General features: G+C 38.0%; 1 pseudogene; it reads left to right on the plus strand.

Annotated features, from left to right (window-relative positions):
- Positions 1 to 6,520: 6,520 nt before the first annotated feature.
- Positions 6,521 to 14,321, plus strand: LOC142639322 (putative disease resistance protein RGA1; annotated as a pseudogene).
- Positions 14,322 to 14,584: the final 263 nt, after the last annotated feature.

Here is a 14,584-nt window from a genome sequence, read left to right on the forward strand (position 1 = left end):
TTAAATTTTATACGAATGTGATGTAAACTCAAGTTTTATACCCTTTAATCCCAACATACCACATCATTTTATCACATATAAAAGAATACGTACAATCACAGACAATTAATTCTAATACCCATATGAAAATCCAACCAAATTGAGAGTTTATTAAGATATTATTAGTTGTAGTAGGATGCATTGAGTTTTAAGTATAAAAAAAAAAAATAATAATAAAAAAAAAGATGTGAGAATTTCTTATTGAATGGTGTAAAATATAAGTTTTATACCATATTCTTACCAAATTTGGACTCTTTTAACTTTAGGGAGAAGAACAACTAAGATGCTACACTTAGGGATTATTCATTATAGGGGTCTTAGCGGGAGAATTTTGTTTTTGGGTCTTGATTGTGCACATATTATGGGTGATTAATGGTCAATAGTGTGAGTGAAGACAGTAATTATTGAGTACTCTATATATGTGTACTCCTCATTCTCACATAATTATGAGTTCTACTAATTAAATTCATGATGAGACCTACAATTCATGTGAGATGGGAGAGTACGCATTTATAGTACTCCTGGAGTATTCAATAATGTTCCGAGTGAGAAATGGTGTCAAACCCAAATCCATGAAACATGAATTTAGATGCCTGATTATCTTGCTAACCTTACTTAGCTCAATAAACATAATTTATTTAAACTTAATTCAATAAAACTCCAAATAAACAATGCTTCTGATAAACCTCTTATAATAAACAAAATCCACAATTTATAATAATCTCCAAAATATTGTGAAGTCTAAGCGGAAAATAAAAATAAAAATAACTACTAATCTTTTCAAAACTCCACAAATTGAAAATAAACTCCACTATATAAAATGTGAACTACAAAACAAAGGTAACTAAAATTTAATGAGTCTTCAAGTAACACTGAAGCCGCCTACAACTTCCACGCTCTACCTTACACCTCACAAGCGGTCCAAAGGTTCTAATTCCCAACTATACTTTAATCTGAAAATATTAATTGATGGGGTGAGCGCGCATCAGTAAGTAATTATACTGAGAATACACAACGGAATAGAGTCAAACAAAGCACGAGTTTGATTTCACAATTTCACTCAAAATATCCAATATAGTTTTCAAAACATGTAAAGAATCACTTAATACACATATAATCATATCTTAAAGTCTTTTGGAAACACATACAAATAATTGATCAGAGCACAGTGTCACATATACACATCACATATTCTCACATACAATCTTGTGAGCGGATACCAACATCTAACCCTGGTGAGGGATCAACACATATTCTCACATCTGATCCTGAGCGGATTTACACACATATATATCGATCAATTCTAAAAACACTCATTTTGAGTCACATATCTCAAACAATAAAGTTTATACAACATATAATAATTTTCTCAATATTAACAATTGTTCCAACAATAAAGATATATTAAATATCACAATATCAAATTGAAACATAAATCAAAAGATGCTTGACTCTCTTAGGGAACGACTAGGAGCGAAGAGTTTATATAAATGTTTTTACAATTCTTGAATAAGTTTGAAAATCCGGTTGCTACAAAAGGAACGTCTTAAATACCATCTGAAAAACAAGAATATGATTTCGAAATCGTTGGTTTGAAACAATTTAAAGAACAAAAATCTTTTTAGAAAACTTACTTTGAAACTCAATTATTTTCATAAAATAGTTTAGTTAAAAATCTTCTTTTAAATGGGTTTTGGACATTCAAATCGTTATTTAAAATTTGAAATTTCTTTTAAAACATTATTTAAAAGCCAATTAAAATTTCTCTTTCAATAGTGTAAAAAAATGCTTTTTGATAAACTTTTAAAAAAATGTAAGCTTAAAAATATAACTTTGAAAATCTTTAACTTCTAAGAACCTAAATAACAAAACTTGTGCATATTATGCATAATTACTTACCGCACTCAAATCACTTTCTACGAAAGTCCAGCCAAAATAATTTCCAAAGAGCCTCAAGACACTCTTAAATCGGACCTATAATCAATTATGAAAATTACTCAATATCCTCTACAAAATATAAATTTTACTAAACTATAAAAATTGACTCACTAGTAAAATACTTTGCTAAACTAATGATAGCACTAATGCAAAGTAATTTATCAGAACCCAGAGGCAGCAGCTAAAGTTTTAGAGTTTAAGTTAATATACATAACCCCAACCAAGCCATATTATATATATATCTACCATAGAAAACTTTACAACTATCCTAATATCCTAATATGTGTATATATATACACAACACGGCATAGCATAAGTCCAGAGGCAAAGAAACCACCGCCGAAATATTTGACTTCTTCTATTCATTATATATATATATACAAATCCAACTAAAGATCAATAGCCACCTTCTTTGACTTCTTCTTCAACCAATATATATATACAAATTCAAGAAGAACAATAGCCACTTTCTTTGACTTCTTCTTTAACCTTTATATATATATACATAAATCCAACGTAGCCCCCTTCTTTGACTTCTCCTTTAACCTTCTTTAACCATTATATATATATATATATATATATATATATATATATATATATATATATATATATATATATATATATATATTTATATACCAATTCAATGAAAGAAGGAGGGCCGAATTGTTTGACTTCAATCTAGGATTATATGTACAGATCCAATGGAAGACTTAAACAAAAAAAAAATTGATTAGTGAAATCCCACTGGCTCAAATCTAATATCTAATCCAACGGAAAATCTAAACGTTAGAATATAAATTTTAGGATCAAAATCAAATTTCTAAATAACCTAATAAAATTCTAATTTTTTCTTGTTTCTAATTGAGAGAAATCTTACCTTGAACAATCTGATTGTACTCTTGATTGTACGTTATCTGCTTCGAGAAAACACTCTTACTCTTAGATAAAAGCGCATTATCTCTTATACTCTGATACGTAGCTTGTATTATAAGATGTGGGGCAGTGGGTAGTGGCTTGAATAATTAAAAGAAAGCCTATAGCCCAACAATTATATTTTAAAGAAAACTCTAAAATAAAAAAAAATTATGTGGGGTATTACAAATGGTCTATGTATTGTATTGTATTGTTGTTCTTGGCTTCTATGAGATGTAATATAGTAACTTGAGCTTTGTTATTTGGTTGTAAAATATGTTTTAATCAAGAAATCAATAGGGTCGTGATGTATTAAAACGAAATTTAGAATGGGTAAGAAAAAAAAGAACATTGAACTTGAAAGAGATGGAGAAGAATGACGGAACCTTTTTTTCTGAAGGACTTTGCCAATAATGTTACTCGTGATCGCCACTAAATGCTAAACAGATTGATTCCCACATTTGTCTCTCTACCTGCTCTCAATATCATTATTATTTTTTGCTTATACTGTTTAGAGATATTAGATGCCTTATGTCTCTTAGAAAGTGAAACACAACTATTGAGTCCACCATAAAAGTGTGTAGGTTGAGATATTCTTACTTTAGGCGAATGAGCCTATATTATCGTGTTTTTCTTGACTTCCGTGTTATGTATAAATGCAAGCACAAAAATTTAAGATTCTAGATGGTGCACTTGACGCAAAATTAGATTCTAATTTGAAACATAATTAAAGTTTTTCTCAGTCTTAACTCAGAGAGAGAGAGAGAGAGAGAGAGAGAGAGAGAGAGAGAGAGAGAGAGAGAGAGAGAGAGAGAGAGAGAGAGAGAGAGAGAGAGAGAGAAGTCATATAATTCATTAAAGAAGTTATTTGACTAAAAACAAGCCAACCCAATTACTAGGCGAGTTAGGCCATCACCTAAAGCCCTAAGTGGAAGAAGGCACCCAAATTGTAAACAATAAGCATACCTCCTTATATATGAGTATTGATTGAGTCTCAAATATTAGCCAATAAGTAAAAATTATTGTCAAAGAAAAAAAAGAGTGATACTAAAGATACTACGAATTTTGACATGTCACCATTCATAAAAAAATATTTGAAGAACATTCATCTCTTTGAGCCTTAAAATTCTATTGGAAAAAAACTCCAAAATCTCCAAGAATTTCAAACTTCAAAACTCTTTCAAATCAAGCTCCAAATCCTTGAAAAACTATTGCATGGAGACTTTGAATAGATAGTACATTCACTCAAATCACCCTTCAAGGTCTTAGAGTTCTACTGGAAGCAAGGTCTAAGGCCTTTAGAAACTTCAAAAGACTCCAAATCAATGAAGTTCAAAAGATTCAAACCTCTAAAACCCCAAAGAACTTTTATCACAAATTTTCGAAGATGAATAGCATTCAAAGAATGCACGAATAACACAAAGAATGAGAAGAATGAGAAGCCTTTAACAAGCAAATAACTAGATATTAATTGCAATTTTGTTAAAAGATCTTTCAATCCATCTTCCAATCAAGGTAGATGACATTTTATGTTCGAATCAAGATTGTATTGACACAATTCTCGATATGAAGACTTTTGCAAATAGATCGAAGAAGAGGATTATTCTATTGTATAATAGAATGTAAACAAAATTTTTTTTATCCACTCACTCATCAATACAAATTTATATTTGTGAAGGATTTTCATTTCTTAAATATCAAAACTTAAAATTTTGTGTTTATAATTATATAAATTATATTTAAATATTTAAACTAAAATTTAAAATATAAATCCATCTTTTTAAATATCTCTATCCAAACAGACATAGAAAGGCACTACTAATATTCTTCTTATCTGCTTTTATAACGATCTGGAAGGGCTAAAGAACCCCACACAGGCAATCAACATTGATAGCTCTGATTTGTGTTAAAATACAAGAGTTTGTTTAGACCCCCCAATTAAAAGATTACGGCTAGATTACGGCTAGATTGCTTTTACTCTAACTTATCTAAGTGCGAAACAAGAGTAAATAAGGTACAAAAAACCAATAACTACTCTAGTGCATAAACATGAACAACAAACCATGAAAGTAAAGCATAAGAGTAAGAGAAGAAAGATGCAAACACAAGATAACACGCCGATGTATTATTGAAGAGGAAATCGAAGAACTCGGCGAAAAACCTCTCTGCCGCCCTCTAAGTGGTAAATCGATCCACTGGACAATAAGTTGGGATACACAAATAGCAAGAGACCCTCTGGGCTTAATCTATCCAATGCACCTAAGCCCTCTAAGCTCCTACTCCAACAAGGCTTCTCGGAACCGTGTTTTATCTAGCTTTCCGGATCCCGCAATACGCCCGATTGCATCCACCAAACCTCACCATCTTCTTTTAGCAAATCCCCAAAACTTCCCAAATTCCAAAACACTCTCTACACTTTGAAAAGGTGTGTGTGTTGTAGAAAACCTATCTAGGGTTTTTCTCTCTGAATGGTCTTCTTTCAATTTCTGTGGGTAATAAGGGTATATTTAGTATGAGTGAAGGGTAAAAAAGTCACACTTAAAAATCCTCTAGGCAGAGAGTTTCGCAGGCATCTCATGGGAAGACCTTACTTGTGAGACACTCACGAAATTCTCCAGACTGGCACGACTTTTCAACTTCTAGCATGTGCTTCTCACGTGGCTCTTTCGCGGGTTAGCTTCTAGTGAGACACTCGCAAAATCCACTGATTCTTCATTTTATGCTTGATTCTTCACCAACTTAAAACTAAACTCAATACAATAAAATCCCACAAAATACAAGGGACAAAATTAAAGCAATTACAACACTTTTTGTCATGGAATAAGGCCAACATAAAATATAGTTGTAAATCACAACTTTACAAACATAATCAAAGGCAATTATGTAGTGACATTTTGTTGATGTATATATAAAACTGTTGGAACTTTGCCACCAAACAAAGAAAAGCACAATACTTAATAGGAAAAGAAAAGAAAATGCGAAAATAAAAATTGTAGGAAAGAAAAAGAAAAAGAAAATGGAAGAAAAGAATAAGAGGAAAACCCAAAAGGACCTTCTAATAAAGTATATACATAAAAAGGAAGAACTTCATGAGTAGAGCATAAATTTTTGTCATGTGATGCATTTTTTTGATATTTCTTTTGGTTAGCCATCTATCTCATCTCATAGTTTGTGTCTTGTGACACTCTTCTTGGAAAGGAAAATAGGTACATTGTCCATCAGTATATTGGCATATAACTGTTAGAAGAACTTTGCCACCAAACAAAGAAAAGCACAACCGTGAGAGAGAAAGAAAGGAAAAAGGAAGAAAATAGGAAAAGCCAAAGGACCTTTAAGGCACAAGCTCAAGCTTCGTTGGATGCTGTAAAGAGATGAGCATATTTACGCAAAGGATAGATATAAGCATTGGTTCTTGTCTTGATACAATATTATGCGTCTAGTCTTTGTTTTTAATAAAATGCTTCCTTTGTCTATCTTATTTCTACACCTTTTCTAGGAAGATATGTTTTAATAAAAGTTATATTGAAAACTAGAGCATACAAACACATTTTCCTCATTTCTTCCTAGACTCTCAATCTGCCGCCTCTTTCAGTCTCGCTCTATAGAAACTCTCTCTCTCTCTCTCTGTAAGATGGCTGCAGAGATATTTGCAGCTAACATTGCAGAAAAAGTCCTGAAGAAGCTAGAGTCCCAGGTTTCCGAAGAAGCTTGCCTGCTATGGGGTGTTAAAAGCGAAAGGGAAAGACTAAAAGACCGTCTATCCACCGTCAAAGCTGTGCTCTTCGATGCAGCAAAGAAGCAGGGTCATAACCAGGAGCTGACTGTCTGGCTTGGGAAGCTTAAAGAGGTCTTTTTAGACGCTCAAGATGTCCTTGATGAATTCGAATGTGAAGAACTGCGGAGCCAAGTTGTGGAAATACAAGGGAGTATAGCCATGAAGGTACGTCATTTCCTTTCTTGCTCAAATCCACTGCTATTCCGAATCAATATGGGTCATAAAATCAAAGAAATTAGAACACGGTTAGATGACATTGCAGCCGATAAGGCTAAGTTTCATCTAAGCGAACTAGCAGAAAATATGCTTGTGGTGCGTGGGAGGGAGATGACCCACTCCTTTGTCCATCCTTTAGAAGTTATAGGAAGAGAACATGACAAGGAAAACATTGTTAAACATCTAATGAATGTTGTTGATGGTCAAAATGTCCTCGTTATTCCTATAGTTGGCATTGGAGGTCTTGGCAAGACTCTGCTAGCAAAACTAGTGTTCAATGATGCAAGAGTGGTGGAACATTTTGAGTTAAAATTTTGGGTTTGTGTCTCAGATGATTTCATTTTAAAACAGCTACTGGTAAAAATATTAAGATCAATACCTGATGAAAGTTGTAATGAAAATTGGAATGATTTGGACGAAGAGCATTTGCAAAATCATCTTCGAAATGTTTTGGATGTGTTAGAAATACTGAATTGAATAGTATTGTATTTCTCAAGTAAAATAATATACATGAGTGCCTTTATATAGGAGGCATATGAGTGTTGTACAAGTAAATATGAGTGCAGTACAAGTAGTACAGTGTGCAGTACAAGTAAGTGATCTAAATGGGCCAAGCCCACATATGAGTGTACGTTAACAGCCCCCCTCAAACTCAAGGTGGATGTGAGACCAACTTGAGGTTGTCAACCAAATCACGAAGGCATCCCTTAGGATGGGACTTGGTGAAGATATCTGCAAGTTGATCTTTGGAGGAGACAGAGAAGAGCTTGAAAGCACCATGAACAAGATGATAACGGATAAAGTGACAATCAATCTCAATATGTTTAGTCCGTTCATGGAAGACATCATTATGAGCAATGTGAATGGCACTCTGATTATCACAATAAAGAGGTGTAGCAGAGGATGTAGACACACCTAAGTACGTAAGAAGCCATCGTAACCAAAGAAGCTCGGATGTGGTATCGGCAAGAGCACGATATTACGCTGATGCGGAGCGGGCCACAAAGGTTTGTTTCTTACTTCGCCAAGAAATCAAGGAAGAGCCAAGTAGAAAACAATAGCCAGTGGTGGACCTACGATCAGTGGGATCTCCTGCCCAATCAGCATCAGAGAATGCACGAAGTACAAGAGGAGATTGGTGAGTAGAAAAGGCCATGGAAGAGAGTGCCACTTCGGGTAACGAAGAATGCGCGAACGCAGCATAGTGAGTCGACCGTGGAGCGGACAAATGCGGCTGACATTTGATGAACATCATAAGAAATGTGGACGAGTAACTATGAGATAAACTAGGGCCCAACTAATTGTACGTAAAGAGAAGGATTAGACAATGGTTTCCCCCCGAGGGAGTCGGATGTGCATTAAGCTCGGCGGGGTGTCAACGGTTCTTGCTCGGTGAGTCCGGCACGAGACAAAAGATCGAAGCATACTTGGCTTGAGTAATATAAAGACCATACGAGGAACGAGTGATTTCAAGCCCCGAAGAAATAGCTAAGATGTCCAAGATCTTTCATCTCAAGCTGCTTGACTAAGAAAATCCTTGAGTTCTTGTATGCCACTAAGGTCATCACCGGTTATGATCATATCATCCACATAGAGGAGAAGTAGAATGGTGCCTTTATCGGTACGACGAATAAATAAGAGCGGCATCATAAGGATGGCGAGTGTAACCCAAGCGAGAAATAGTAGAGCTAAATTTTGCAAACTAGGCTCGAGGAGCTTGTTTAAGACCATACAATGCTCGGCGAAGGCGACAAACCTTGTTGGAGTTAATGGAGAGACACGGAGGAGGTTGCATGTAAACTTCTTCACTCAAGTCCCCATTAAGGAATGCATTTTTAACATCCATCGAAAAAGATCCCATTTTCTAAGCGGCGGCAACGGCCGGGAGGGCACGAACGAGATGAGATGCGGGCAACTGGTGCAAAGGTCTCTTCATAATCAATCCCATACTCCTTGTGTAAAACCTTTTGCAACAAGGCGAGCCTTATAGCGCTCGATGGACCCATCGAGCGAGTCTTAATCTTGTAGATCCACTTACAACCAACCACGAACATTGTCCCGGGGAGGGAGAGGAACTAAGTCCCAAGTATGGTTTTTGGTTAATGCATCAATTTCCTCTTTCATTGCAACTGCCATAAAGGGTCGGAGTGGAGGCCTCACGATAGGTTTGAGGCTCGTGGAGTGTAGCAAGTGCGGTGTAACAATGGTAATCAAGTAAATGTGTAGGAATGGATCTTACCGGGTTGAGTGACGAGGTGGAATGTCTTGTGGAGGTGGAAGGTCTTGTGGAGGATCTTCGGGCGGAGCGGGGAGCGGGGGACCTAGGCTCGAGTTGGGATAGCTCGTCATCAATCTGCTCATCTTCGACTGGCCAGAAGAGACATTAAAAGGATCGGGTGTTTGTATAGAAAAGTCTAAAGGAGGATCAATAGGAGTTGGAGAAGGAACATGAGACTCCTGCGGAAAGACTTCAAGTACGGATGAGGTAGTGAGGAAGAACGAAAATGAGAGAGTTCAACAAACAAGCGGTGTTCCCGAGAAGACAACATTACGAGAAACACGAAGGCGATGAGAGACAGGATCATAACAACGATACCCTTTTTGTGTTTCGCCATAACCAAGAAACGGCAAAGTCTAGATCGAGGCTCGAAGTTTGTTGTGCTCATGAGGCGAAGAAGAACGAAACAAGCGGATCCAAAAGAGCGAAGGTGATGATAGTCGGGGGTGACCCAAAGAGGCGCTCATACGGAGTTTGATTATGGATGACGAGTGCTTGGAATGCGGTTAATGGTGTGAACGGCATGAAGAGCGGCTTCACCCCCGAGAATGGAGGAGGAACCTTGGCGAGAAGAAGAAGAGTACGAACGAGTGTCAAGAATATGACGAAGTTTACGTTCGGCTCGACCATTTGCGAGAGGTACTGGACAAGTTAGATGATGTACGGTGCCATAGGAGTGTAACGAGCTTGAAAAGCATATTGAGTGTATTCAAGAGCATTATCGAGAACGAAATATTTTAATTCTTTTGGAGAATTGGGTTTCAACCATTTTTGCAAAGTTACGTATATTGGCAAAATTTGAACGAGATTTCATAGGAAATATCCAACTATAACGAGAACAATCATCAATGAAAACAACACAAAATCGAGATCCACCACCACTAGAAACAGGAGAAGGTCCCCAAACATCAGAATGAATTAATTCAAAGATACTATTAGAAATAGAATCACTATTATTAAAAGGTAAAAATTTGTACATTTTCCTAAACGGCATGAAGTACAATCAAAATTGTCTTTGGACACGAGAACCTAACGAGACCCTTAGAAGCTACATTGTTGTACCCGAGAAGAGGGTGCATGACCAAGACGAGAGTGCCAAAGTGAGAGAGAAGGTAGGGAAGACACCGCGGCCGGCGAGCGGCCAACGGTGCCGAGCAACGGGTGGAAGATGAAGATTATCCTTGGAAACATACGCCCGACTCTAGGGCCAGGTCCCAAGCTCTTGCCTGTCCTCGGATCCTGCCTGATACACCCCGAGAATAGTAAAAAATAAGGCGATAACCTAGTTCGGCTAATTGTCCCACGAACACAAATTATAGGATAGGTCGGGAACATGGTAGACCCCGGGGAACGAGAGAGGTTGGAGGTTGAAACAAAACCAAGACTATTCCCATGCATGGTGGAACCATCGGCTATGTGAATATTGAGAGGATGTGGAGCAGGATTAAGTTTGGAGAATAAGGACGAGTGAGGTGTCATGTGATTGCAACGGGCGAGAGTCAAAAAGCCAAGTTTGAGACTTACGGGGTAAAGGCGAGAGCGGTGGAAAGAGATGCATTACCGGCCATACGAACCGGCTTGAGCTATGATCTCCTGTAGGTCGGTAGGTGAGAGGTTGATAGTGGATCCGAAGGCGGGACTCGAGTGAAATGGGAGGCATTGGCGGAGTAGACTCGAGTGTTAGCAGCTAACGACGAGTAGATTTGTTGCGACGGTAACAAGTCTCGATAGTGTGGCCGGGGGCGCTTGCAATAGTTGCGGGAACTTTATTGGTCTGTCTGCGACGATTGCGCTGGAGCCGAAAGAATCACCGAGTGTTGAGGTTGCTCTATGGAAGGAGTAAGGGCCGAGAACATTAAACTTATCTGGGCTCGAAGAGTTGCAAGGCGAGCTTCTTCTTTGACTAACTCATTCACGAGCGGTATCGAGAGGGAGGAGGACAACGATTCGAGAAGGCGACCTCGAATGGGCTCGTAGTCCTTGTGGAGTGACATCGGGAACTCATAGAGACGAAATTCATCTCTAATAGCGGCATATTGTTGGGCATCTTTTGAGCATGCCCAAGTTGGATCGAAAGGTTAATTTGGTCCCAAGAGCGAAGGCGATCATAGTAGTCATTGATGGAGTGCCCTAGGTTCTTGCTGAGTTGATGCAATTCAACCGCTAAGCGATATTTCATGGATCCGTGAGTGGTAGAGTATCTTTTGGCCAACATATCCCATTTGATTTCGCATCATCAAAGCGCACTTGACAAATTGGAGATGGAGGGAATGGAAGTATTTCGAATCCATGTGAGGATCATGTGATTGTGACTATCCCATTCAATCATGCGATTGAGAAAAGCGGCATCTTCTTCACTTGCCCCCTTCACGGGAATAGTGATTGCACCGGTGCAATAATGCCGAAGCATGCGACCCTTAAGGAAGCGCATAGCTTGAGACAGATAAGTAATTCCTAGTCCCACTCGAATACGGTATTGATGGGACGAGGAAGAAAAATATCCTTTTTATCCATTTAGAGACACTGATATGCAAAAACGGTACCAAAAAATGAAATCTACGCGAAAAACTGAGTAAGGAGAACCTGGCCCGAAAAAGTCAACTCCAGAAAAGTCAACGGTCAAAGTCAACGGTCAACGGTCCAAGTCAACGGTCAACGGTCAACGGTGACGTGGCAAGCTGACGTGGCAGGATGACGTGGCAAGATGACGTGGCAGGATGACGTGGCAAGCTGACGTGGCAGGATGACGTGGCGGATGACGTGTCTAGGGCTGACGTCAGCAGGACGGACCTGGCGCGTGACGGCGCGTGACAGCGCGTGGCGGCTCAGATCGGCGCGTGGAGGCGCGTGGGCGCGTGACCTTTAGGGCAGAACCTTTGGGCGGCGCGTGAGGGCGCGTGGAAGCTCCGATGACTGTAAGGTTTTCACGAGCAGGCAGATTGGAGCAAGACGATCTTCGTGGTACCTTCAGAAAATTTTTCGGAGCAATATTCACGGAGGTACGGAAAAGGCAGTGGTCTTTGCAGTGTTCGAACTCCCCAACAGCGGCTGCTACAGGTCCGGAACCTGAGGACGATGTCTTGAAGACTTGAAGGTTCAACGGCGAAAGACTGTGGCAGTTGTTGTGATAGCAGAAGCAATATGAAGAATAGAGTTACACCAATAAAGACAAGACTGCAAAGAAAAGGTCAGAGCAGTGGCTCTGATACCATGTTAGAAATACTGAATTGAATAGAATTGTATTTCTCAAGTAAAATAATATACATGAGTGCCTTTATATAGGAGGCATATGAGTGCTGTACAAGTAAATATGAGTGCAGTACAAGTAGTACAGTGTGCAGTACAAGTAAGTGATCTAAATGGGCCAAGCCCACATATGAGTGTACGTTAACAGGATGGCAGAAAATTCTTGCTTGTCTTGGATGACGTATGGAACACGGATAGAAATAAATGGATTGAGTTGAGGAATTTGTTGATGGGGGTGCCAATGGAAGCAAGATCCTTGTGACTACACGCAGCCCAAGTGTTGCTTATATGATGGGCACCATGTCCCCGTACAACTCGAAAGGTCTTCCACATGAAGAGTGTATGTCTTTATTTGTAAAATGGGCATTTGAAGACAGAGAAGAGAGTACTCAACATGCAAACTTGGTGAAAATTGGGGATAAGATTGTGCAGAAATGTAAAGGGGTTCCACTGGCAGTGAAATCGTTAGGAAGCCTACTATATTCAAAGCTTGATGAAAAGGATTGGAAATTCGTACGAGATAATGAAATATGGAAATTGGAAAGAAAGGAAGGTGATATTTTGTCAGCCTTGCAATTGAGTTACAATCTAATGCCATCTTACTTGAAAGAATGTTTTGCTTATTGTTCACTTTATCCAAAAGATTATATATTCATTAATATGGATTTGATTCAGCTTTGGATGGCGCATGACTCGATTCAAAAATCACCAAATGAAAATCGAGAGCTAGAAGATATTGGCAACCAATACATAGACGAGCTCTATTCAAGATCTTTCCTTGAAGATTATTATGATTTTGGTTCCTTCCGAGTATTCAAAATACATGATCTCATGCATGATCTAGCACTATCGGTACAAAGTGAGTGCTTAGTAATAAATTCTCATACCAAATATATCTCTAAAGAGGTTAGGCATTTGTCTATTTTTGACAAAACTTGGCAAAATGAAAAAGTTTTAAAATGTTTACAAAGACAAAAGAGTATACGGACCATTTATTGTCCAATCAAAGGATTTGGACCCTTTTCTGAATCCTTTGTTGATACATACATCTCAAGATTTAGATACTTGCGAGTCTTGGATTTAAGTGACTCATGTTTTGAGGAGTTACCAAAATCCATTGGTACTATGAAGCATTTAAGGAGGCTGGAATTAAGCAGAAATCGTAGAATTACAAAACTCCGAAATTCGATTTGCAAGCTTCAAAATTTGCAGTGTTTACTCCTCGACGAATGTGAAAAACTAGAAGAATTGCCAAAAAATATGAGATACATGATCAGTCTCAGATGGTTGGAAATAACAACTAAACAAAAGTCTCTACCTGAGTCCTTGAATTCCCTACAATTTTTGTCAATATCGCATTGTGGCAACATGGAGTATTTGTCTGAAGTGAAGCAAGGTTACATGGGCCTTCGAATGTTGCATATTGAAAATTGTGAGGGTCTAATCTCTTTGTTTCCTTTCCTAAAATGCCTAACCCTTCTAGAGGCTTTGGGTATTCATAATTGTGAAAAACTTGATCTGACTAAATTGGAAGACAATCAAGAAGAATTCACACCTCGCATTCGAGTATTAGTTATATCTAGATTGCCACTGTTGGTGGCTGTGCCGCAATGGTTCAAACAATCCACAAGAACTTTACAGCACATGATAATTCGAGACAGTCCCAGCTTGACAGAATTGCCAGAGTGGCTGCCAAATCTTGCATCTCTTAAACTACTTCAAATTGGTGGCTGCCCCAAGTTGTCGTCTTTGCTGGAGGGGAAGCTTTTTATGCCAACTCTAAGATTTTTCAAAATTTGGGAATGTCCTGAATTGAGTAGAAGATGCCAACCAGAAATCGGCGAGGATTGGCACAAGATTGCTCGTGTCTCAACAATTGAAATTGACGACAAGCTTATTAAACAAGCTGATAACTAGGTATGGAGTAATCTCTTTCCCTCTCTCTTTTATTTACTCTTTTGACAAGCGCTCAACTAAGACTGAGATTAGTTTGGGTTCATATATTGATCAATATTCATAAAATACTTATACATATACTGTACACATGCACCTTTTTGCTTGGTTACATTCAAAATTCTTGCTATTTTAATTTGTCAAATATTGTATATTGTTTGTTAGAAATTTTGGGCCAAACCAGATCCAAATTAAGTGTGCCTAATTAATAGTGGGCCCAGTCCAAT

This window comes from Castanea sativa, chromosome 6 (genome assembly GCF_040712315.1).
Source record: "Castanea sativa cultivar Marrone di Chiusa Pesio chromosome 6, ASM4071231v1".
NCBI classification, from domain to species: Eukaryota; Viridiplantae; Streptophyta; class Magnoliopsida; order Fagales; family Fagaceae; genus Castanea; species Castanea sativa.